General features: G+C 38.4%; 1 protein-coding gene and 1 long non-coding RNA gene across 3 annotated transcripts in view; one reads left to right on the top strand and one right to left on the bottom strand.

Moving 5' to 3' along the window:
• The window catches only part of KCNIP4 (potassium voltage-gated channel interacting protein 4), a 1,115,920-nt gene that overhangs the window by 556,133 nt on the left and 534,399 nt on the right, over positions 1-25,388 (bottom strand). The gene's annotated exons all lie outside the window — the stretch shown is intronic.
• On the top strand, positions 1,717-7,147 carry LOC140849416 (uncharacterized). Its single transcript, XR_012131169.1, has 3 exons — positions 1,717-1,811; positions 5,014-5,051; positions 6,976-7,147. It is a non-coding gene; the product is annotated as an uncharacterized lncRNA (long non-coding RNA).

Below are 25,388 nucleotides of genomic sequence, written 5' to 3'. Positions count from 1 at the left end.
CTTTGTTCTAGAAAGCAGACTACAGCAAAAGTGTTGAGTCGTCACTTCAGAGATTAGGTGGTGACAGACTTCAGTTTGCACTTTGCACGCATCATCTCACACTCTCTCCCTCTTGAACCTGTACTCGGAGGGAAGCTGGCTATCATGTCATGTAGCCTGGGGAGACGGAGGCCAGATACCACGTGTGAGCCCACTCAGGCAGTCTCTGAAGAGGTCCACATGTCAAGGAATTGAGTTCACAGTATCTCAGAGTTACTCTGAGAGGGATGCTCCTCAGACAAGTATTGATTTGACTGCTCTCTTAGACAACAGCTTGACCACAACTTCATGAGACCCTGAGTCAGAACTACCTAGCTAATTCACAAAATCTGTGGAATTTTTATTCAGCCATGTGTTGCGTTAACTACTAATCGGGGGGTAATTTGTGACATAGTATGGACAACTAATATAGTAAGGAGCCAATCTATTTTTACATTATAAGGAGTCCTGATTATAAGCGAACTACACATTCAAACAGGAAACCTTTGCCTTACATAAACAGATAAAAGAATGACAAACACAAAACACGAGCCGTGAAGGACAGAAGCAGTGACTGCCCAAGAGGGTGCAGGATGTGGGCTCCAGGCTGTGTTCCTGAGGAAAGCTGGCCCCCCTCTCAAAGTCGCCTCCACCTTGTTAAACTTGTTCCCCATTTCATTTATTACACAGGTAAAATTCTACAAATTAGAGATTTAATTGAGCTAACAATTATCCTACAATAAATATTAAAATGCTTTTAGTGGTGTTAAATGATAAGGTAGCCACTCAGTTTGAATTTAAGTTCATTACTTCCATAATAAGTCCTTGCTAAAATGATCATCACTTTGAAATGCAGGATCTGATGAAATGGCGTGGTGTGACCCCATTCTGGAGCACTTTGGGGACAGTGCACCTGGGTAAGGGTCCCCAGATGGGTGATACACAGGGAAAGAATGTGAAGGGGGAGAGAGGCACCCTGGGTTGAGCAACATGACACCAGGCTGACTCTGGGTATGCGATAACAAACAAGTGCCTAGAATAGGCTTCCTATCAAAAAAAAAAAGAAAGACATTTCTTCTATTTTGAAAGTAACCTGGTCCCCATCACATCATGATTTAACCTGCATCCTGATGGGCTAGCCTGTAAGCCCAGTCAAGACCCATAACAGGATTTTTAATGAAGAAATAAATTCCAAAGTTGTACTAACAATAGGATTTTGAACATGAGCATTTGTAAGTTGGGGTAAAGGCTGAAACATGGTGGCTGTTAAATTTGGAAAAAGAGACTTTTCAGATAGTGTTATCCTTTAAGTTTTAAGGGTGCTTTTGCTTTATTCTTTACTCACATTCTTTTAGTACAGTGTTGCTCAAACTTAATTGTGTATACAAATCACATGGGAATCTTACTAAAACACAGATTGTGATGTGTCCTGGGATTCTATTGTTCTAAAAAGCTCCCAGGGAATAGCTCAGACCACACTTTGAGCAGCAAAACTTTAACCTATACAATTAAAAAAAATTAAAAATAAAAAGCAACTGTGAGTTTTCTCTATGCAAAAGATGACTCAACACCAAATCTCATGGCTTAAGTTTCAGCTAAAACCAAACTCTACCCAATCAAGATGATATTTCACAGTAAAACTCATACATCTAGGCATACAACTAAAAATTATTTTACTTGTTTTAAAATGTAAATTCTAGGAAACATGTCTAGAGGCTAAGAACACAGGTCTGATGTCAGATACACATGGATTAGAATTCCAGCTTTGTGATCATCCGGCTGTGTGATCTGAGGTAAGTAAATCAGACAGAGCCCAATAAAGAAAAAAAAAAACCACTTCAGGTATTTTAAGCTAGAGAGGTTTAATAAGATAATTTATTGCTCAGGTAATGTTAATGCTTAGAAGCCAAACAGTGATTAATGGGGCTCCTGATAGAGAACAACAGCTACACAGAGGAGCCCATGATCTCTCCTCGGGCTACAGGGACCAAAGGCGGCATCAGTGTCACAGGGGCCTGGTGGGAGCTGGCACCTCAGGGGCAGGGGGGCAGGGGGAAGGGCTGTCTAGAGGGAACTGCAGCCACGGAGATACTGAGAGGTCGGGGGTGGGGAGGTACCCTGGCTACTCCTTCCTCTTCTCCAAACCTCTCCAGTGTATCCACAGACTGAACTTAGCCCTAAGGCTGTCAGCAAGAGAGCCTAAATTATAGTTCCTTGCAAGGTAAATCATAGCAAGGGATGGGCAGGAAATGAATCTGAGAGCAAACTGGCAAAGGGCCAGCACAAGTTACTGACAGTCTAATACTCCATCTACCACTTGAATACACATTTGTAAAATATGGGTACTTTGTTCTTTAAATGAGGGTGTTCCATATAAAGTCCTTAGTACAGGGTGGTATACTGTTTCTGTTATCACTATCACCACTATCGTCTTCATTTTCATTTTTTGTGGTATGACATTTTCTCTTCATCCCTTTCTCTTCTATCACCCATTTTCCTGTTGGTATGTGGAGTCTTAGGGAGATTAGAGATAGAATATTATTAATAGAAGAACACATCTAAATTTTGCTATGAGAAATTGTATTAAGAGGGAAAATACCTGTTTGTTTCAGGAGCATGACAGAATCAGAAAGGTTTAAAACCTGCTTCTAGGCACACTGTAAGAATACACAGCTTCTCAATGAGGTGGACTCAAGAGCAATGTTCAGAAACTAGAAGCCTTTATAGGATGTGGGATTGGAGAAAAGTAAGGGCTTTGGGGGAGATGACAGAAGAGGGAAGATGACAAAAGAGGAAAGGTGCCTCGTTCAGCCATGAAGGTTGACTGTGTGGCCTGACCCAGGGGAATGTACAGATAGACCTACTGTCCTAACCTGAATCTCAGGAGTGTTAAGGTGGGCTAGTAATTGGATAGGTTTCTCTCTTGGCTGGGGCCACATCTGCATGCCTTTCCAGATGTGCCCATAATTTAAGAAAGTTACATTACTATCAAGGCACTAACAATGCTCAATGATGAAAGGAGCAGCTTTCCTCAGTAAACTTGTTCCCCAAGTTAAATTATCAACAGCTGACAAAACAGACACAGATGTCTCTGCTAGGTTATATTGCAAAGAAATTGGAGTGCTAGTCTATAGCTCCTCTGTGGAAGAAAACACAACTAAACCCATTTATATTCTGGCAGTTCTTGCAGCAAACAAAACACAGCACTCCGTCTAGTGGTTCTATACTGGTTCACCTTGTTTGTTAATCAGCAGGCAAAGCCCATACTGAACAGAACAATCTCTCCCAGCAAACGACCATCACCGCCTTTGCTAACTCATTCCAACCTTAAGTCAATTCTTCTGAATATAGATCTGTTTGAACAACTGAGTATATGAAGAACATGAAGTTATTTGTAAATAAGGAGACAAAATATACAGTTCTGGGGTACTTCAGAGATCCACTGTAATATTTTATTTATTCATTACACATTTATTGAGTTAAAAAGTAATACAAAGCCATAGTCCTTGAGACTTTACCATCTGGCATGTCCTGGGAGCCAAAATAATTGGTCAAGAAAATAAGTGAGTTTTGTGAGTTCTGGGGAAAGAAAGTTAGATGTGAGTCAGAGGATCCAGGATGTCTCCATGATAGAGTGTGGATAAAGTTAGGATTGATGGGCTGGTTGGAGCTGGCCCATTGGAGTGGGTGGGAAGGGTATTTCTGGCTGGAAGAATGGCTTTAACAAAGGCTTTGGGTGGGGATGAAGGAGTTGATTGAGCAGCAAGTAAGTATAAGACAGTGTTCAAGAGGCTGGACCCCACAGCTAGTCATTTAGATCCTGGGTTTTGGTACTTAGAAATGTAATAAATAATGTTGGGCAACTCAACCTGCTTCCTCAGTTGCAAAATAGGAATAATTCTAGTACCTGACTCATGGGATTATTGCAAGTTTCAAAGAAACAGAGAAACCGTTTAACATAAGAAAAACACTCAGTCATTATTTAGCTACTATTCTTGTATCCCTGAAGGACAGAGTGCATTTATTCATCCAACAATTACTTATTGAGGGCCTACTATATGAGAGGCAGAAGAGTAAACTGAGTCAGAATATGAAATGCTTTCACAATAGACTAAGGTTCAAACATTCTCCTGCTGAAATAGGGGAGTCATTGCAGGCACTAGGGCCAGGCAGGGGCATAATTACTTTTTTTTTTTTTTTGAGGATTAATCTAACAGTAGATTTCATGCAAACTCACTCAGCAACTTCTTTTATAAACCTTTAATGAAGCAGAAGAGAACACTGAGATGAAGAATCTCTTGGCACCAGAAAGTGCCTTTAATTACCCAGCAATAAATCTGGGGGCCCTTACAAGTAATTGAGACTCTTGCCAGTGACAGACTGCACTTTGTGGGATGTATAGACTGCTAACCTGGGAACTTCTGGATCCTAAAGATAGAGCACACAGGGAGGCGACCCACAGTCCTCCCCCAAATCAAAATAGAGAGGGCAACACACTTAAATGACAAGAGCTGAAGCGACTGGAATATTTCCATTAGCTCGCCAGAGCCATGAAGTACGGGCGAAGCAAGTGCCAGGGGATAGAATTCTCAGGACATTAACTGTTCTAAAAACCTAGAGCAGCAGTTCTCAACCTTATCACTCTGTGTTGATTTACATACTGAAAGAGTTTCTAGTCTAGGAAACACTCCCGTGGATACACCAAGGTTATGCTCAGTCCCCAGCCAGCTGCCTATAACTCCACCTCCTCTCTCTCAAGAACATTTATCAAAATGAAAGTGTATTGTAATTAGAGGAACAGCTAATGTTATTTATTTAATAAAGTAAATTACTCATGAATTTTGGTACTTTATCATTAGTAAAGATTATTTGGGAAACTTCAGGAAACAGTTCAAGTTATCACTGACATTTTAATTAAGAGTTATTAAGTCCAAAGACTTACTTGAGTGGCCCTCTATCATTTCTTCCCACTTATCTGTACTCCATTCCTTCCAGGCTGCCTTGCTCCAGGCTCCCAGGCAGCTGTTTATCTGGTAAGTACAAGTGATGGAACAGACTTTGGTAATCTGCCCTCCATGAACACTACAAATATGAATGGTGAATGTAATTTAATGTGTCAGGGAAGTTCAGACTTGGAGAACTGATAGTTATGACCAGTATCGATGAGAAAGCTCTAACGGCTGGGGGCTATGAGGCCTCCCCAGTGGTCTGCAGGACAACCATGGACACTTTCCCTGGGTGAAGGGGTTCAAATTCCTTCATCTGTGAGATGAGGATTTCCAAACCCTCCCCATCAGACACCACCACCAAGAACCACACCCAGTCAATGCTTGCCCAGAAATGCGTAACATGGGAGAAGTGAATTTGCTCTTTCTCTGTCAGTCACAGTTCCCACATGCTTTTAAAAGTGAGTGCATGTTGCCATATTGTGTACATGCCTGAAGTATAAGAATATGTCTTTTCATACTGTGTGACCCAGTGAAGAAATGGAGATCTTTTAATGGAAGACAATCTGGTTGTGGAGGAATTACTGAGAAATCGTACATCTGCACTACACTTTATGGATGATTCTAAAGGATTTTCAAAGATTATTTAGATAGACTGCAAGTAAGATAATCATATAATCTATCATATGAACTGCAAAGCTTTTGAGTAAGACAGGAAATTAATGATAATTACACTGAGATGACAGACATACGTGAAGACTCTTTCAGCAAGCTGAAACGTAGGGCTATCCTCACCTTTTGGGCTGGATTTTTTACCTCTGAAATTCATCTGTTGACAGTACCTCAGAATGTGACTGTATTTGGAAACAGGGCCTTGAAAGAGGTCCTTTAGTAAATGAGGTCATATGGGTGGGCCCTATTCCAGGGTGACAGATGTCCTTCCGGGGAGAGGACATTCAGACATAGGCACGGCCATGCACAGGGAAAAGGCTTTGTGAGGTCACCAGCTGAGGGGAGAGGCCTCAAAAGAAACCAGATCTGCTCACACTTTGATCTTGAACTTCTGGTTTCCAGAAGTGGGATAAAATAAAGTGTTTAAGCCACCCAGTCTGTGGTATTTTGCTATGGCAGCTCTAGCACATCGATATACCAACTACAGTGATTTTCATTTAAATACTGGCCCTGAACCTAATCCCCTCATAAGAAGTAGCTCTGTGTAAACGTGATGCAGAACAGAAGTGGGGTGTGAGGCTGCTTAGTTGGAGAGCTGGTGCAATGCTGAACACTCTCTCCAGCCATAGTCCTACCTGCCCACCTTGGGGCTTAGATTTCCTGCCTTTGTTCGATTGCCCAATAGAAATACAATGCTGATAGGATGGTCCCAAAACAAAATTAAGACTGGTTCACATTCTGTCTCTGACACTTGTTCGTTAAGCACTTGCTGAGACGTGTTTAATCAAATAAATTCTCTGAGCGTCACTGGATTCATGAGTACCACTGAGAAATACTTGGCCTGCTTCACTCAGAGTTATTGTGTACACCAAACAAGAGCGAAACAGTGACATACAAAATGCAAAGTGGCTCATGCTGTTAGATATTACTATTGTCTTAACAGGAAGCTTCTTACAGGGACAGCATCCAGGTAACGTATCTGAATAAAGTGTAGGAGCAAAAGGAACATCACATACTCCCAGGGTTCACCAAGAAAAGTAACTCCTGCCCTCACATATTCATTCATTCATTCATTCATTCATTTTCCACTGCTTCATTTTTATTGCTATGAAGCATTTCCACAGACATGCATAACCTTTATATCATCAACAGCTCTTTTATTCAATGACTTCTCTTAAAATTTCCTTAGAAGTTATTATTGACTTAGGTTTTTCAGTATGATTTATATATTTTAATTTTAATAACATTAAAATGGAGCTCAGAGGAGAAAATGTTTTATTCTGTGCATATTCACAGCAGTTACTACCATATTCAAGGTGAGCCTAACCTTGTTTTGCAGGTTTTTCCACTGCACTCATCACTTGACAGGGAAATTATCCCAGCTAAAATCAAGAGCGAGCACTTAACATTGGTTCCCTGCTTCCAGGTAATATTCCTGCATGTGGTGTACAAGACCTCTGAAACAGCATACCTTTGAAGCCATGTTCTTTCTGGCTAGATTTTTGGACTATGTGGGGACTACATATCTGGTGAGGGTTATAATCCTATAAATTGTGTGTGTGTGTTTTAAAATACAGTGTTTGTTATGTACCTCCTCTGATAGGAGCTTGTGATTGAGGTTCTTATAGAAATAAAAAGGGTCCTCCGTATCTCAACTGACTAATGATGGTACATGACATTTTTATTTTGTGGGAAGGCTACATACTAGACAAGTTGTCATTAATGTCCTTTCATTCTATCTTAAAGTAAGGAAAACCACTTGGGAGTAAGTCAGTTAACTTATCTTATTTATTCACTCAATAAATATTTATTTGAGTGTCTACTCTGTGCCAGGACCTATTTTAGATCCTGGTTATATAATAGTAAATAATTATATGAAAATCCCTGCCCACATGGGCTACAATCTATAAAGGCAGGGTAGAGGGGAGCTCATAGATTTCTGGCCTGGATGTGAATGCTGGTCTCACTGATTACTAGTGGGTGTTCTTGCCCTAATTATTTGATCTCTCCGAACTCCATGGTTCTCATTTTCTGAAATGGAGATGACACCTACCTCATTGCATATGGAGAGCCCTGTTTGTTTGTTAATATTCTGAGATAATTCCCTCTTAAGGCTATAATGAATTACGTCTTCCCAAAAAAGATATATTGGATCCTATCCTCCAGGACCTCAGAATATGACCTTATTTGGACACAGGACAGAAGTAATCAAGTGAAAATGAGAACATTAAGGTGAACTTTAATCCAATATGATTGGTGTCCTTATAAAAAGGGGAAATTTGGACACAGAGAGAATGCCCTGCGAAGATAAAAAGGCGGAAATCAGGGATATGCTCTGTAAGCCAAGGAATGTCAGCAAACCATCAGAAGCCAGTTGAGAGGCCTGAAGAGATTCTCCCTCACAGCCTCAGAAGGAACCAGCCCTGCTGACAGTTGAATTTCAGACCTCTCCACTCGGGAAGGGAGATACTATAAATTTCTGTTGTTGTTTTTTTTTTTAAGTCACCCTGTTTGTGATACTCTGTTACATCAGTCCTAGCAATTAATGCAAAAGTTTTTACCTTGAAGGCTGAGTTTGAAAGCATTTTTTTAAACTGTTTTCTTAAAGAGAAACACATGATACAATGAACCAAATGAAGGTCAGAGAGGACATAGGTATTTACAGACTTCACAGGATAATTATCACTCTGTAAACACTGTGCCTTGGTTCTCTCTTTGCATGTAAAAATTAATCAGGAAAGCATATAAAATAACACTGCAAATATTTAACCATTTAAAGTGCTTCCACTGTCTTGAAGATTGACCTTTAAAATGCCTGCAATGACTGTTTCCAATGAGTTTCTTGTGGTGATTTTCAACCACCTCATCAGCTCATGATACAATTATAACCACACTGTGAAATGGTGTTCTTGACAATCAAATTGGTTCTAAGGTGCAAACATTGCCTGGACAGTACCATGAAGAAATCAGATGAATGGGTCATTTCCATTCCATATTATTGTAATTTACATTGGATGAAGAGAGAAAACTTGGAAAATTGGTCATTGCACTACCAGTCACCAAAACTGAGTCATCAAGGAAATAAGATTTAAATCTGAAAGGAGATTCTATGCAGGAACAAGAATTTGCAAATAATTTGCCATATTGGTCCATTCACTCATTCTCTCTGTCATTTATCCATTCATTCAAAAGTACTTATTGAGCACTACAGTGGGTATCCCCTGAAATTTAAACTTTTTTTCCAAATTTAGAATTAAAATATACCTAATCTCTTATTGTCTGTTGGACACAACCTTACATTTATTTCAATCTTCTAGAAAAATTGTGAATAAAAAATGTCAGGAATCATGAATCACTGGCTAAACTCATTTGAGCAAGGAAAATGACTTTGATAAATTATACATCACATTCACTTGTGAGTGTATTAGAAAGTTACAATTTCTGATAAATTTTGTTTATACTTCACCTAGTTCCAAAAAAGAATATGAAGGCTCGATTATCTAGTCAAGGAAAAGTCATTCAGAGTTTTACAAGAGAATGTGGACTTTGGTTTTTGGATTCTTGTTGCCTTCTTTTTAAAGAATTGACATGCTGTAAAAAAACCTTTCTTATTTTTAATCAGCTTTTTTGTGGGTTTTTTTTTTCTGTGTATGTGTTTTGCCCAGAAAATATTCCTATCCAGTGCATCATTATCTTTCAAAAGTACAAGAATACAATGTAAATTAATAGGCTTCTTAGTTTAAAACAAATGAACCTTCTTGTTTCTTACTGTGTTTTTTCCACAACACCCTTTAATGGAAAGAGAATTGTGTTTCTAAAAATTCCTCATAGAGTACCACCTTTTCTTTTACATGTTAAAAAATTATTCAAAATAATGTTGATGCTCACATAAATGTATACTTAGCAGTCTAAAAAACACCAGAATTTTTGGATTGAAATTATGATTCTCTCCTTAGGAGGTCAGGTCTAGACAAAGGAACAATTATCCTTGAATTCTCTTAAGTCAGGAGCCAAGTATCACTATCCCCCTGAATGATTCTCAAGTTTCAAGTCCATAAATTTGTTTAATTTAGCTTTACATCAGCATCCACTACTGGACCTGGCAGCCCAGAGGTGGAAAATAGCCCAAAGATACGTTTACTTGGCCAGCACATCCATCCCCATTATCTCCATCATCACCATCATCAATATTGTCGCCATCATCATCATTTTATTTACATACTATAGGCAGATACATACTCTTTAGTCTCTACTTCCTGAATCACTTAAGACTGTCTTACCCCTGTGTACTTTGGAAGGAATACAAGTGAGTAAGTTTTAGGGATAAAGACAAAGACTTTTGGGTCAGTTGCCTTAGTTTGCAACCTTGCTCTAGCACTTGTTAATGGAACCACTTTTCAATGATTCAATTTCTCCATCTATAAAATTTGTATAATAGTCTCAGTTCAATTTCATGTAGTGAAGACTAAATGCAATACTACTTAAAAGTGCCTCAAACATGACCAGGCACATAGACGATGCACAAGAAATGTTAGCCATTGCTGTCTGCTTCCTCAATCATCATTTACAACCCCTCTGCAATGGACTTTACCTGAAAAGTACATTCTCTGGCACACAATTAATAGTAAAATAATGCTAACTGTTTTTTGTGGCCTGGCTCCTGAAAGTATTTGAGTTGCAGGCACTGCTAAAGTTGATGTAGTCTAGGAAACTAAGTACAACTTTTGAAACAACGTTTCCCAGAATTACAAAAGGATTAAAGAATGAACTACATGAAAACGGAGTGCTATAATCAGATAAAACTTATAAGCCAACATATTTAATAGTATAGATACACATTCTGGGTTGCATTGGGCATGCCTCTAGTTGATAACTAAGGTTAATATTATTTCATACTTTCCCTCCAGTAGTGAAGGAAGCTGTGAGCCCCAGACTCTCCCTTCTCTTCTCAGTTCCCCTCTCTGCTCTTCCCCGTCCCCCTGATCAGGGAATTACCTCACACAGCAAAGTACAAATAAAGATGCTTGCCTATATAGCATATGAATTAGATATTTGCTGAGGTAAACAAGAGAGTACTCATGGGAAAGTGAAGGCAGGGTGGGGTGCCAAGGCTGGAATAGGAGATGATAACCTGCATGACTCAGAGGAACAGACTGTACATTCACCTCCCGTTCTGGCTAGAGAAGGAGATGGAACACGTCAAATTCAGCCTGAAATATTGTGAACTCTAGTTTATAAACCACTTTGCAATGAAGCTGTGTCAGTTATCAGGAAATTATGCAGATGAGGCTCCACATAATGGAAGTGGGAATCACATCCAATTCTGGCAACTGCTGTTGATAAGAATGGAGAAAGAATCACCAAAAATCATTAATTCTGCAAACCCAGTAGTATTAGTTGAAGCACGGGTTTTGGAGTCTAAGGCACATTATTTGAATTCTGGAACTGCCTGTTCTTAGCTAGGGTAGATCTTGAGTAGATTATTTCATATCTCAACCTCAGTTTTGTTATCTGGAAAATGAGATTATTAACACCTACTTCTTAGGGTTAAGATAAAGATTAGGTAAAAAATTCCCAACTCAGTAATATACATACAATTCTTATTCTCATCTATAGCTTCCACCTTCCCTTCTGCAAAAATGATAACAATGCCTTGGGAACAAAACTTGGTAGGCAGCCAGATCCCTCTGTGGAAGCAATGCAGATGTCCCCACTGTATGTGAACAGGAAGAAACATACTTACGGATCATTTTAATGATGGCTAAAAGGGCAGCAAAATATACTACTCCAAGATATGCTGCTTTGCTTAAGGATTACTTTTGAGCTGAAGGCAATTGAAGAGCAGCAAAACTTTCTGTCTTTCCCCAGATTGCCAAAAAACAGGGCATGTATTTGTAAGAATGTCCCCATCTTACCCTGTCTACCAGGGAGTACACAAGTTAATCACTGGAGACAACTCTGGACCATTTCATCCCAGACCCTACCCAGTGGAATCTACATATAAACCTTGCTAAAATCAACACTTATCTACCATTAGTTTCCCCATATATTTGCCTTCCAGCAATTTGCTACCCCGAGAGGTTCAAAGTCCTTTTCCTTTGTCATGTTATTTCTCTATAAAGTCATTGTACTTTTGCTAAGATGCTATATAAGCTCAAGTTCTAATCACTTCTCTGAGTTACTCATATCTGAGTATTCCCATGTGTTTGTACGAGGCACAGGTTAATAAACTTCTGTTTGTTTTTCCCTCGTTGATCTGTCTTTTGTTGATCTAATTTACAGGGACCCAGGTAATGAACCTAAAACACCTCCTGTACATATGAAATTGAAGTTAAAAACCATACACTAGGTCACTCTTATTCAGATCTGTATTTGGGTCCTCCCATCTACGGAATATATCTCAGGAAACAAATAAAAGACAGGCAATGGGGTATAAAAAATAATTTTTCATTCTTGAATCTTACTCAGCCAGATCTCCAGCTCATCTATTTTATTATAATTAATGGTGATGGTAATAACAGTTGACATTTATTGAACACTTATACATGCAATCTCACTAAATCCTCATAGTTGCTCTTTGACCTAGGTGAGTTCTTTTTCTCAAAATCTTTTTCAAATGAGCAACCAGAGGCTCAGAGATGTTAAGTAACTTGCTCAGGACCACACAGGAGCTAGTGAGTGGTGAAACCATGAATGCTTGTCTATCTGATTCCATATTCTCACCTCTTGCTTTATTTTCCAGTTTCTCTGATCATTTGTCCTTGCTCTGTGATGACTATCACATTCCTGCAGCCCTCCTTGATCCAAATACCCAGTTAGATACGTTATTCAAAGTGTAGTTCTGAGCCCCTCTCTTAACCGTTATTCCAGGCTTGCCTTCTGGTTCCCTGTCCCCAAAACTATGGATAAAAGAACAATCTTTTATCAGTTTATCAAGGTTCCCCAAACCTTGCTCGAGCCCTTCGGGGCCTGTCCTTCCAGTGAAGACATACCTACATGAAACAGTGAACCAGGAGTGTTTGCTGGTCTGCATTTGTCACCAATTTCATCAGCATTAGGGAAATCACCAGGTGCCTACACTTTTCATCAGTAAAATAAAAAGTTGCAGTATGCTTACAAGTTGTATAGCTCTTCTGGAAATGAGATAATTGAATTTTTCAAATTCTTGGATGCAAGCTGTGCTGTAAAAAATATCATTACTGATTTTTTGATATGCACTTCGGGTCTTTGCAATTCAGAGATGATGGCTTTGACTGTCATCATTACCAGTGTGAACAGCAGGAGCACAAAGAGAAAACGAAGTTGGAGAGAGCCCCTTCCATCGACTGACAGCTGCAGTAAAATATTGTCCTTGGTATTTGAAGAACATAGGTAGGTATTATCTCTAGTCTTTTTCCATAGCACTCAAGAAACAGCCACAGAGATCCTAAATGCTGGTACACTCTTTTCCCAAATCAGAAAGTGAACAATCAGGGCTCAGAAATACCTCCCCTGTTGGCTACCAGTTTGAATCCAGAGACTAGACCTGATAAAATGTGAGTGCTTCTGGCTGTGGTGGCTGGGAGGAAGGGGTACTAAGCTAACAGGGTAGGAGTTACTCATCTTCAGACCAAGAAAATGTGAGTCCCATTAGATCTCTGCATCTTAATGATCCTTCTTTGTCATTCTTACTGTTAAAACTTAATTTAAGTACCATTATAAGTATTATAACCTTAGTTGGACATTTTTGCCTCCAAACACATACCCACAGCAACCGTATTACTTTAAAAAACCTCCTAAATTCATTCATGTATTCATTCTTGCATGAACCAATGCATCCAGCCATATGTTTATTGAACAGACATTTATTGAAAAACCTATTAACTACTAGGAGTTTAAACTGAATGGCAGAGTTTCTGCCCAGAGGGATATATCAGAAATGTATGGAGATCAGAGCACTATTACATGATGTAAAGAAGAGCTATAAAAGTGGTGTGTAGAGACTGTCTGAGAAAAGAGATTTGGGCATCTTACTTGTATGTAGGAAATATCAAAATAGTATGTGTTGGATGAAACGTGATCATCTACAGGTTACAGATGTAAAGATCTTAATTAAGATATAACCTCATTATAAACTATATTTTTAACATATAACATCCATTTTATATGATAGGAATGAATTAATACATGAATTACAAGCAAATATGTCTACATTATAGGAAGGGTAGTACTGGAAAGCTGAAGAGAATCTCAAGAACCCTAGAAACAAGTAGATCATGAGGAGACACAAACTAAATTAATTTAATAAATGATGACATGAGAAAAGAACAATGAGAAATATAAAAATAAAAGAATACTATTGTTCAGGGGTATGCATTCTAGAAGGAAAGGCATATGAGTTGGACTCTGAAGGATGGGGATCCCTTGCAAAGACACGAAGTCAGGAAGGAAATTGCAAGCAGGTGCAAATAGAGAAGAGGCCAGGAGGTGGGGAATTATGGGATCCACTCAATTTGGCAGGAGTGCCATGATGGAAGGGAAAGCTGGAAAGGTAGGTTTGTATGAAAGAGAGGCATTTTCTCCTAATGGCTTGGACTTTATGGTGGGCAACAGAGATTTTAAGGCGTTTCAGGCCAAGGACTATTGTGATTATCTCTAAAGTTCAACTATGCTTTTATTGTCCAGATTATATTGAAAAAAATCAAACATTTTCCAAATCTGCAATAGTTGTATTTTTTCCATCATATTTAGGTGTGATTGATTTGAAACCATCTGCAATTTGTTCCTTACTTTGTTTTGTTTACTCACTCAATAGCTGTTTATTCTGTTTCTGTTAGTGTTATTAACCTTGGCAGCTAATATTTATCTAAAACACCTTCAGAATAGAAATTATTTAGATTAGCAATAATTTGAAACCTGGGATCTGATGATGTATTTGTGTCCATTAAGGAAACATTTATATCTCAGTTTTAACCAGCTCATATCCATCTACCAAACTCAAGAATACACACATTCTGAAATATCTGAAAGTACATATGTTAATTTTTATTCTGTTATTTTTCTCATGCAGACCATTCTGACTGGGCCTAGATTATACATAGGTGGTCATTAGGTATAAAATATCTAAGCACATTTATGTTTGTAAAGGTTGCTTGACCATCCCACCATAAATACACAGTTTCTAATATAAGCATTAGATCTGTGGCCCAGGAATTGCATTTTCCACACATATCTTTATATGCAGCCACTGTTTCTCTTAGTGGTTAAATGCACCCTTAGACATACAAGGTTTGAATGCTGTTGGTGAATACATTAAGCTCAGCCAACCGTCCCAGGGGTGAGAAAGGAGTAACTCTTACATGGTTGGCTTAACAGACAAGGAGCCACCTCTTTTCAAACATTTTAAAGCAATCTAGCCCACCTCCTACATCCAATGCTGCATTGCAATGCAGGTATCATGAATCCATCCAAATTTTCAGCCATCCAAACCATTGTATCTTTCTCATGGGGAAATTTCCCTGTGGCCTTGTATTCAAAAGAAACAGCCAAGCCAGAGGGAAAAGAAGAGGGCCATTCCTAAGGTTTGAGAGCCCAAGATTCTTGCTTTAGTGTTTAGAGAGCCACTGCCAGGCAGAGCAGGCAAAACACCAAGGAAGAGAGCAACAAGCACGGGCACTGGCAGCCCAAGAAGCAATGGGAAGCATCCTGCTCAGGCAGCCCTTGAGCTGTGGCAGGCAGCTTTTACCTGGGGTTCAGGACAATCCCCATTTTGCCCTCCAATATCTTTAAGCCTTTAAGCCAGAAAGAAGAAGGAACAAAATCAATCCTGACCCCATGGTTCCTAGTCTTTCCCTAGGAATAAAGAATAAAGCAAAGAGAGACAGAGAGGTGGGGGGCAGGGAGCTAGAGCATACTGTATCATAATCATACCTTAGACAAACAAGCAAACAAAAAAATATGGGGTCTTACCATCGGTCAAGTTACACGAAGGTGGACTGGGGAATAGACTCATCACCTGGCTTCTTGTACTTCCTTCTGTCTTCTTGTACATTCTATACCCACTCTACTCTATTTTTACTTTTTATTTTACTGACTTCATTTATTTGCCTATCTTTGTTTTATTTCCTTTATCAGGGTCTTAGCCAAGCATCGTTTCTACATGCTGGAGATCCCACATGATTAGGCACAGTCACTGCCTTTCAAGAGTTCACAAGGCGGTGATGGTAAAAGATAGTGGTGATCAAAACTAAGACTGGGCAAGGATATTCATTCCTGGAAAAATCAGACATTTTATATTCAGAAGAATTCTAAAACTTGGAGTATATTCACTTTTCCTAAAAGGTTTGGATAAGAATTTCTCCCAACCAGTGAAGCTGTATGAAAAAAAACAGTAAGTCCATGATTCCATGGAGAGCTAACAGTAATGGAAATGAATCTGAATAGAAATTTCTGTTAAAAGAAGACACATGGCTACAGTTTACCCATCAGGGAATTTTTAAGTCTACATATGCAAAGTCAAGGCTGTTACTGGCTTGTAAGCACAGAGCCTACTGGGAACATTCACAATCTGACATCTTTCTATGTCTGCTGCATTTGATCTAAGACAGCAACAATGCAAGTGATTCCCCCAGAGACTCCCCATACAAGCAGGCTTGTAGCTATTGTTTGGAACTGGCAGAGATTCTGAAATAAGCACACATATTTTTAACTCTCAACACCTCCTGCTAGGCTGAGATTAAATGCCACATCAAACAGGTCAGCCTGGGGTGGTAGAAAGAAGGCCAGACTTGGATTCAGAAAGATGTGAGCTTGAGTCAAGGCACCATCATTGTATGAGAGCCCAGGAAGTGCTCTTGGACTGGGGTAGTGATATCTGCTGAGGTTGGTGCAATGAATAGAAACAATTGTGTAAGACAATCTTATTGGACTAACTAGAACTTAAGAAGCTTTCACTAAAGAAAAGATATGGTTAGTTACAGTGACAGTATTGATTGAACAATATATAAGAATAAAGCTCAACTTTGTGGTTTAAGATGATTCTCCTACTGGCTTCTAAGATTATTTGTGATTAAGTAAGTCATGTCTAATGCATGTACCTAAGAGACTCATACCCAATGGAAACATAATTAAAACACATAAGGAACATACAATGTGCCAGGGACTATTCTAAGCAACTTATACACATTAAACCATCTATAGTAAGTCCAATTATGAACCAAATATTATCTTCACTTTTCAGTTGTGGTAACTGAGACCCATTGAGGTTAAGTAATTTACCCAAAATAGGCAGGTAGTCAGTGATGTGGCTAAGTAGACTGGAGCAGTCTCATTCCACAGCCTTTGTATTTACTTATATTGCCACATTCCCTATACCTTTCCTAAATAGTCAACAGTCTTTGTTAGAGAAGAAAGGAGCTCCATATAGTGTCAGTTTAACTAAGATCCTTGACCTAGAGTTTTCAGTTGAAAACAAACACAAAAAGAAAAACTGATGTAATGATTATGGTCTCTGTGTGGTCAATTGCTAAAACACTGTAGCACAGTCTATATGGATTCTAGATAACACAGGTGAATACATATAAGAGAGTAAATTTGGAATAGCCAAGAACAGTCCTCATTCTTTAGTCCGTCCATCCATCCATCCATCCATCCATCCATCCATCCATCCATCCATCCATCCATCATTCCATCTATCCATCCATCCTTTCTGGCTGCAGTAAAATGATGCAGAAGAAACTTTTAGAGCTAAGCAGCCCTCAGTTCTAGTTCCAGTTTGATCACTTACTAATTGTGTGATCTTGAGGAACTTGGTTAACCTGACTGAGTCTCTTAACATGTAAAACTCTTTTTAAAAAGCAGTATTTAATTCAGTTAAGATAATTAAATCGTGTGATGTTTTGTAGACCTCTAAGAGCAGTATCTACTACAAAATTAAACTCAATAATGATAGCTATCCATATTAACATTCACGCTTTGATATGTAAGGCCCTGAGTTATGTTCTAAAGATATAAAGATGAATAAGACACACTTCTTACTCCCTGGGAGAACCAGGAGTCTAGTAGGGCCAGGCCATAAGTGGAATAAATGTGGAATGGTTAATTCGACCAAGATTCAGGTACAAGAAATCAGGAAGGGAGTAACAGTGATTTGTGGAAATTTTCTGATGTATCAAGTACTGAGATAAGCACTTATTCCCTCCTTACTTTCTCATTTAATTCTCTTGATGACAGTAAGAAGTAAGAACAATTAAGTAAGGCTTAGAGAAGTGAAGTTATGTGCCCAGAGTCATATACTTAGGGAGGGAAGAGCTGAGACCTTAACCCAAGATATTCACAGTATGAAAAATGAACAAGGAAGACTTTCAGCTAAATCTTAAAAGATGACTAGGCATTCCTGAGCAGACAGGTAGTGAAGAATATTCAGAACTCAGGAAGCAGTAGGAAAATGACAAAGAGAAATCAAACCATGAGACACACTTAGGGAATTTGAGGTGATGCAGTATTCATTTGAGGACTATTTATTGATAGTTCACTTTGTGCCAGAGACTTTTTTAGATACTGAAGGTATGAGGCTGTAAAACATAGACTGCAATTCCTGTCTGTGTGAGCCTTATCTATTCTCTTGGAGAGAGATCCAAAGTGAAACACATGCACACACACACGCACAGACAAACACAAAGTAAAATAAAAAGTCCTTTATAAAAGAAAATATAAACCATGCAGTAAACTACAAAGCCTACATTCTATGTGTTACTGAAAATAAATGACGCAGGGAAGAAATCAGAGTATATTGAAAGCAGACACATTTTCCAGTTTTAAACAGAAAGGGAATACTTGGCAAAACAGATGACATAAAAGCCAAACTCTGAAGGAGTTGGGGTGGCAGCAGTGAGCCATTTCCGGTATCTAGGGGAACAGTTTGCCAGGTAGAGGAGAAGTGTCTGCAAAAGGCCTAGAAAGGAAGACAGGAATGTCTGGGGGTCCATAGGGGGTCACTGTACTTGGCAACATGGCAGCCACTGGTACACCTGACAGGAGCATTTTGAGGAGGTTTGTCTGAGGAAAACCCTGCTCAGAGAAAGCTTAGAGGAAAGATGGGGGAGACAAACTGCAGAATATGTACTTAGATAAGACTTTGGAAGAAGGAACAAAATACACAGTGAAGTGAGGATAAGAAAGTTCTTCCAGTTGAACATAGAGGGAAAAACAAAAACAAAACCTAGTGATCCAGGAAAGAAAGGGGAGAAATCTAGAGCAAAATCCTTGAGTTGGGGAAGGGTGAGGATCTAGTTCACAAGTATGGCTTGGGTATAAAATGTGTGCACCTGTATTGGTGGGGACAGTAATGGAGGCCAAATAGGGCAATTCAGCCAGAGATTCAATTACAGTTTTAAAGGGACCAAACTATGAAGGCTCTTCCATGCCAGGCTCAGATGCTTGGACTTTGTCCTTTCGGAAGTGGAGGTGTCTTTAAAGGATCTTAGGTGCCAGAATGAAATGGCCCAATGAATTTCACCAGGAAGATAAAACTAGGGCTTAGCTTTGAGATATTCTTGGTATCCGAGTAAACGGAAGGGTAAAGGAGAAAGCATGCTAAGGCAAGAAGGTTAACAATAGTGATGACCTATAGGGAGAGTGAGTTTGGTGTGCAGGGAACCAGTAGATAATGGGTCCTTCTAGGGAAGACCAGAAAACAGAATGATTGGGAAGGTTCTAGAATTAGTTTCCCAGGTCCAGAGTCAACTGCATGCTATCTCTGTAACCTTCGAATGGCACTGATTTCTCTGTGTCTAATCGTTCCTAACAAAAATAAAAGGATCATAATAGAGCTTCTCTCATAAGGAGAATTGAATTAATAATGTGGATGCAGTGTTACTTGGCACAGTAAATTCTCACAAAATGTTAACTGTTATTATTACATGTAGTACCTTGGGGGCTGGGAGAGTGTATGAGAGATTGACCCCAAGCTTATGCACTATAACAGAAGAAACATAATAAAAAATGCTATGATTTCAGGAGGCTGATTATATTACATAAATCTAAATATTGATCCTTAGTATCCAAATTCATAATTTAAAAGGCCAAGGCTTATAACAGGATTCATCCAGACTAACCCTTGAGATAATAAAAAGGTCAGGAAAACTCTTTAGTTTTAATAATTAGTAAGTTTGAGCTCTGGAAAAGGAAGGATATTTGTAAGTAGCACTTAAAACTGAAAAAAAAAGTATCATTTTAAATACAATACCTATCTCCCTACTGCTGCCAAATTTTCATACTTTATCAACTCAAATGGCTAGGAACGAAATACAGGGCTTCAGAACAAATGTTTGATTGATGGTCATTTCTCTGTAATGAGAATTATTTGAATGTGACTGCTGCCATCAGCACATTGAAAAATTCAGAAAGAAAAATGGGACATTGTAATTAGCCTACTTCAAAAAGGGTAGGAAAATTCATCAGAAACCCCAATGATAAATAGAATCTTATCTCACCTATCATAATAGATTGCTTCCTATGGGTTCCTTAATTTTATCTTCAAATCCCTTTTTAAAGCTAATATATGCCCAATGAATCAGATTGGAGAGAATTCTTTTTCTAGCTCTTCAGTTCAACAATATGTATTGCTTTTCTCTGAGAAACAGCCTCAGTTATCACTCAGTTCTGTTTTATGTATTAAAGATCACAGCAGGTGAGTTTTTAAAATATAATCATAAGGTTCTGCTGTGTTTGGGACTACTCAGCTAGTATCTGCCACTAGAAGTGAAGAACTATACTGATTTGGTTTTGCAACAACAGATTTAACTCTCAGCATTGGGAATGTTCATCAGAGATGTTGAATGATATCTTAAGTAAATTCATAAAATGAATTTTTGATCAAGAAGAACTACAAGCAATATGAGCATAAAATCACAAGAGGCTACCATAGGAACAAATAAATAGCAGCTATCAGTCAAAGCCTTTGTGCTGTTTTTAAAATGCTGGATACTCTCAAGTGTTAGGGAGTGAATACAACAGTGTTTGCAGGACAAATTTTATTCCCAAATTGGCAGGTTGCTTGGTAAAAAAGGAAACTTAACTTCTGAAAAGATATTATATATGATTGTGTTGATATGATTCAGTTTGAGTGAATGCAAGTCTACCAGATTATTGGGCAGAAAATGAATTCAAATATAATTTCTCTATTAATTTGCTTTAACGGACTGGATGAAATGGCTCATTGAACAGATTACATTGAAGAGCAAGTTTCCTAGCGGCAAATAAGCCTATGAGAATATCCCGAGAATATAAAGACGTGTTAGGAGAACTTTTTTGGTGAAAATTTACAGGAAGAGATAGAAAGAACAGCCAGTTTAACTCAACTTGCAATTAAAGTGATCAGGGGAAACTAAGGTTTGTATAATGGACATACAATATGTTCGACTCTTCTCAGCATCTATTTCATTTTGTAACATAGCAGCTAGGTTTTCCTCTGAGGAACTACTCCTTCGTCACTGCACATTGTCATCTTATCTTGGCATTAGTATGACACAGAGAAAGATTCAAGGAATACAAGGCCAGAAGACTGAGGTTGATGGTTTATGTAACCTTTAGGACATTTGGTTTCTCATTTTTAGAATAAATCCAATACTAGTATTAGTGCAAATGAAACACTAAGACAAATACCTTACAGGGCTATCTTCAGGATTACATAACTATTGTGTAAGAAGTATTGCTACACAGATACTAAGAACACCTAAGGGGTGCTTGCTAATGTCGACTAGCTTGGCTAACCATGATAGGCAAGATTTATTACAAGTTAAAAAAAAAAAAGGATGGCCATAGTGTTCAAAGCAATCTAAGAAGATTAAGGGATCAAGAGTGTTGTATCAAAATACCAGTGGCATTTTTCATAGAACTATAATCCTAAAATTTGTTGGAACTATAAAAGATCCCAAATATCCAAAGTAATTTTGAGAAAGGAGAACAAAGCTGGGGATATCATGCTCTCTGGTTTCAAACTAAACTACCAAGCTACAGTAATCAAAATGGTACACTACTGGAACAAGAACAGATATATTAATCAATGGATCAGAAAAGAAGTCAGAAATAAACCCAGAGCTATATTTTCAATTAATATATGACAAAGGAGGTAATATACAATGGGGAAAAGGCAGTCTCTTGAATAAATGGTGTCGAGAAAACTGGACAGCAACATGCAACATAATAAAGCTGGATCACTGTGTTAACACCACACACAAAGGTAAACTTGAAATGGATTAAAGACCTGAAACCATAAAACTCCTAGAAGAAAATAAAGGCAGTATACTCTTGAACATGAGCATTCAAAATATTTTTCCAGATATGTCTCCCCAGACAAGGGAGACAAAAACAAAAGTAAACAAATGGGATTATATCAAACTAAGCTTCTGCACAGCAAGGGAAACCAACAAAATGAAAAGGCAACTTAGCATATGGGAGAATATATTTGCAAAGGCTATGTCTAATAAGGGACTAATAGCCAAAAGATATAAATATATATCATACAACTCAACACCAAAAAAAAAATTCCAATTAAAAAATGGGCAGAGAACCTGAATAGGCAATTTTTCAAAGAAGGTATACAGATGGAAAACAGACACATGAAAAGTTGTCCAACATCACTAATCATCAGGGAAATGCAAGTCAAAACCACAAGGAGACACCACCTCACACCAGTCAGAGTGGATAATGTCAACATGACAAGAAATAAAAAGCACTGGCAAGGATGCAGAGAAAAGGGAATCCTTACACCTTGCTGGTAGGATTGTAAATTGGTGCAGCCATTATGGAAAGAAGTATGGAGGTTTCTTGAAAAACTAAAAATAGAAATACCATATGATCCAGCAATTCTACTTCTGGGAATTTATCTGAAGAAAACAAAATAATTAATTTGAAAATATATATGTATTCCTATGTTTATCAGAACATTATTTTCAATACCCAACATATAGAAGCAACCTGATACACACCGATGAATGGATAAAAAAGAGGTGGTACATATAAATGATGGACTATTACTCAGCTATAAAAAAGAATGAACTCTTATCATTTGCTACAACATGAATGGACCCAGAGGGTATTATGCTAAGTGAAATGACAGACAGAGAAAGACAAATACCTTATGTGACATAGTAGTCACTTATATGTGGAACCTAAAAAAAACAAAACAAAACAGAAATAGACTCATAAACACAGAGAATAGACTGATGGTTGCTATAGGGGAGAGGGCTTGGGGCAATAGGTAAAATAGGCAAAGGGAAAAACACATTAATAAGAATGTTTGATATCTAGATCTGGGTGATGGTTACATGAGAATATATATATGTCAAAATGCATCAAGCTGTACACTATGATTTGTGAATTTTATTGTATGTAACTCCGTAAAAACAGAAAATTAAATTTAAAAATTAAAAGTAAAAATATCCTTAAGAGCATATTATTAAGTGAAGTAAGTCAATCTGAAAAGACTACATACTGTGTGATTCCAAGTATAAAACATTCTGATAAAGACAAAACTGGCAGAGTAGGAAGATCAGAGGAGAAAAAAAGGAGGAAAGCAATGATGAGTGAATTTGTATGGCATGAGACCTCCATAGACTGTTTTAAGAAAATGGTGGCAGTTTATTTTCAGCAATGGGTGGCCTTTTCATTTTTGACATGAAGATAACATATGTACCTTATATAAAATGAGGGACCAGATTTATGTCCATCTGACAATTCGCATGAACCAGGCTGACATTAGGAAGACATTCAATGCTCCCAGACATACTAGTTTGGGCTTTTTTGGGAACAGAGTGCAGCCTGGTGAGGGGCCTCAGTGGGCAGCCCCCCCAGGCCTGCTCACCATTCCTGTCTAGTGGGCACTACCATGGAGAACATTTATTGTAGTTATTTATACTGCTAGGGCTAATTTTGTTTTTCTTTTATAAATTGAGATAAAACTATTTGCCCAAAGCATTTTAACTCAGGACAGTGTAGTGCCCTCATGACAGAAGAATGTTTTACATTTATATATTTTAAGTCAACTTCAACATCATACACACAGAAATGGTACAGAATTCAGAGGTATTAGAGAACAAAAGGCATCAGTGTGTGAATTTAAGGAGTATGTGTATACTTAATACAGATTTAAAGTTCCCAACAGCTTGCAAGTAGATTACTCAAGTATTCCAAAGCAGAAGTTTCTGGATGTACACTAGTCATAAAAACACAGAATGTAGCTTTGTTTTCTTTTACATTCTGCCCGATCATGAGTCAGGCTAATGGGGTGGTTCCTGTGTGCTCAACTACATCCAAGAATATCTGGGGAAGCTGAGTCCCTTCAGAATGGAGTGAGAATAAGGGCTTTGGATTAAAACAAACCTGTGTTCAAATACCAGGTTCACCTGTTCTCAGCTGCAGTGGCCCACTGGTCTTCCGCCACTCACTTGTGGTTTCTGAGCCTCACTTTCTTCACCTGTATACTGAGTGACTAATAAAGCCTTCCCAGTGTGCTGGTAAAGATAACCTAGGGAATCTATGTAAGGTGCTTAGATGCTGTGCAGTGCATTTTATTAAGAGCATGTTAAATAACTACCATTATTATTATTATTAGCTAATAGAGTGTGAAGGAATGGAAAAGTTCCATTGTTCAAAAAGGTACCTGCCAAGTCATAGTTTCCCCTTCGAGGGAAGAGAGACTCCAAACACAACAATCACATTAGACAGGGTGTCAAGTCTCGGATATCTGTCTAACCCTGTGGCTTCTAGCTTCTACTCAAGGATATTGAAAGCCCTGGGGAAAATTACTGTTCTTCCTAAAACAGAAGTACAGCTATGTTTTCTACCTCAACTATTATTGTATAACTTATTTTTTATCCTTCTCTCAAAACCTTTGTTGCAGATAAAAATTTTAAGTTAAAAGGGGTTGCAAGTAATAATATTACCAAAAATTTGTGACTTGCAAAATTTTGCTAAAACTACTACACCATTTTCACATGGCAACATACTAGTTTTGCTTAAAGTAGAAACATTTCCCAATCACTACCTTCAAACTAAAACTTTATAAAACAAAGGAAGTTTACTTCCCAGATATGAGGTTTTTTTGTTTTCTTTTCTTTTTTCCTTCTTTTTAAGTAAGGGATTAAATTAGAAGAATCCTTGGAGCCTATGAGGATAGCATGCACATAATTCCATGACCTGTGTCCAACTTTGGATACTAGACTCCACAAAGCATTTCTCCAGTTCTGACAGCCTACTTCGTTTTTCAAATATAGCCTGGTCTTCATATACTTTTCCTTCTGGCCATCTGCCCTTCTCCCACCTCATCAAGCTGGCCAGTTACTGTCCATTGCTCACAATTCATCTCACGTGCACCCTCCTTGGGGAGGTACGTCCTGAATGTCCCCACCCCCACGTCTCGCCAAGTTCCTGGCTCTTCCTCTGCTTAGTTAAAGCCTTCCCTGCAGACCAGCACCATGAGGCTTGTTATTCTGTGTTAGATTTGCCTGTTTGCCTGTCTGTCTCCCCAGTGCATTCCTTCATGTCTTGAGAGCAAAATGTGTGTCTTTGTCTCCATGGGGTTGGACACCCAGTGGGGACTCAGTAATTACTCCTGTTGGCCCCTGGACTGTATCCAACATGAAAATGTTGTATGCAACCTTAATGTTCAGAAATAAATGCCAGAGAGTAATTGAATACATGCCTACAGCAGATTATGATGTCCACAGCAGAAGGAGTTATTTTAAGAACTACTGCTTGTTTTGTGTCTGAGTA

This window comes from Manis javanica, chromosome 5 (assembly GCF_040802235.1).
Source record: "Manis javanica isolate MJ-LG chromosome 5, MJ_LKY, whole genome shotgun sequence".
Classification (NCBI taxonomy): Eukaryota; Metazoa; Chordata; class Mammalia; order Pholidota; family Manidae; genus Manis; species Manis javanica.
The sequence above is the reverse complement of the archived record's forward strand: the minus strand, read 5'-3'. Positions and strand labels throughout refer to the sequence as shown.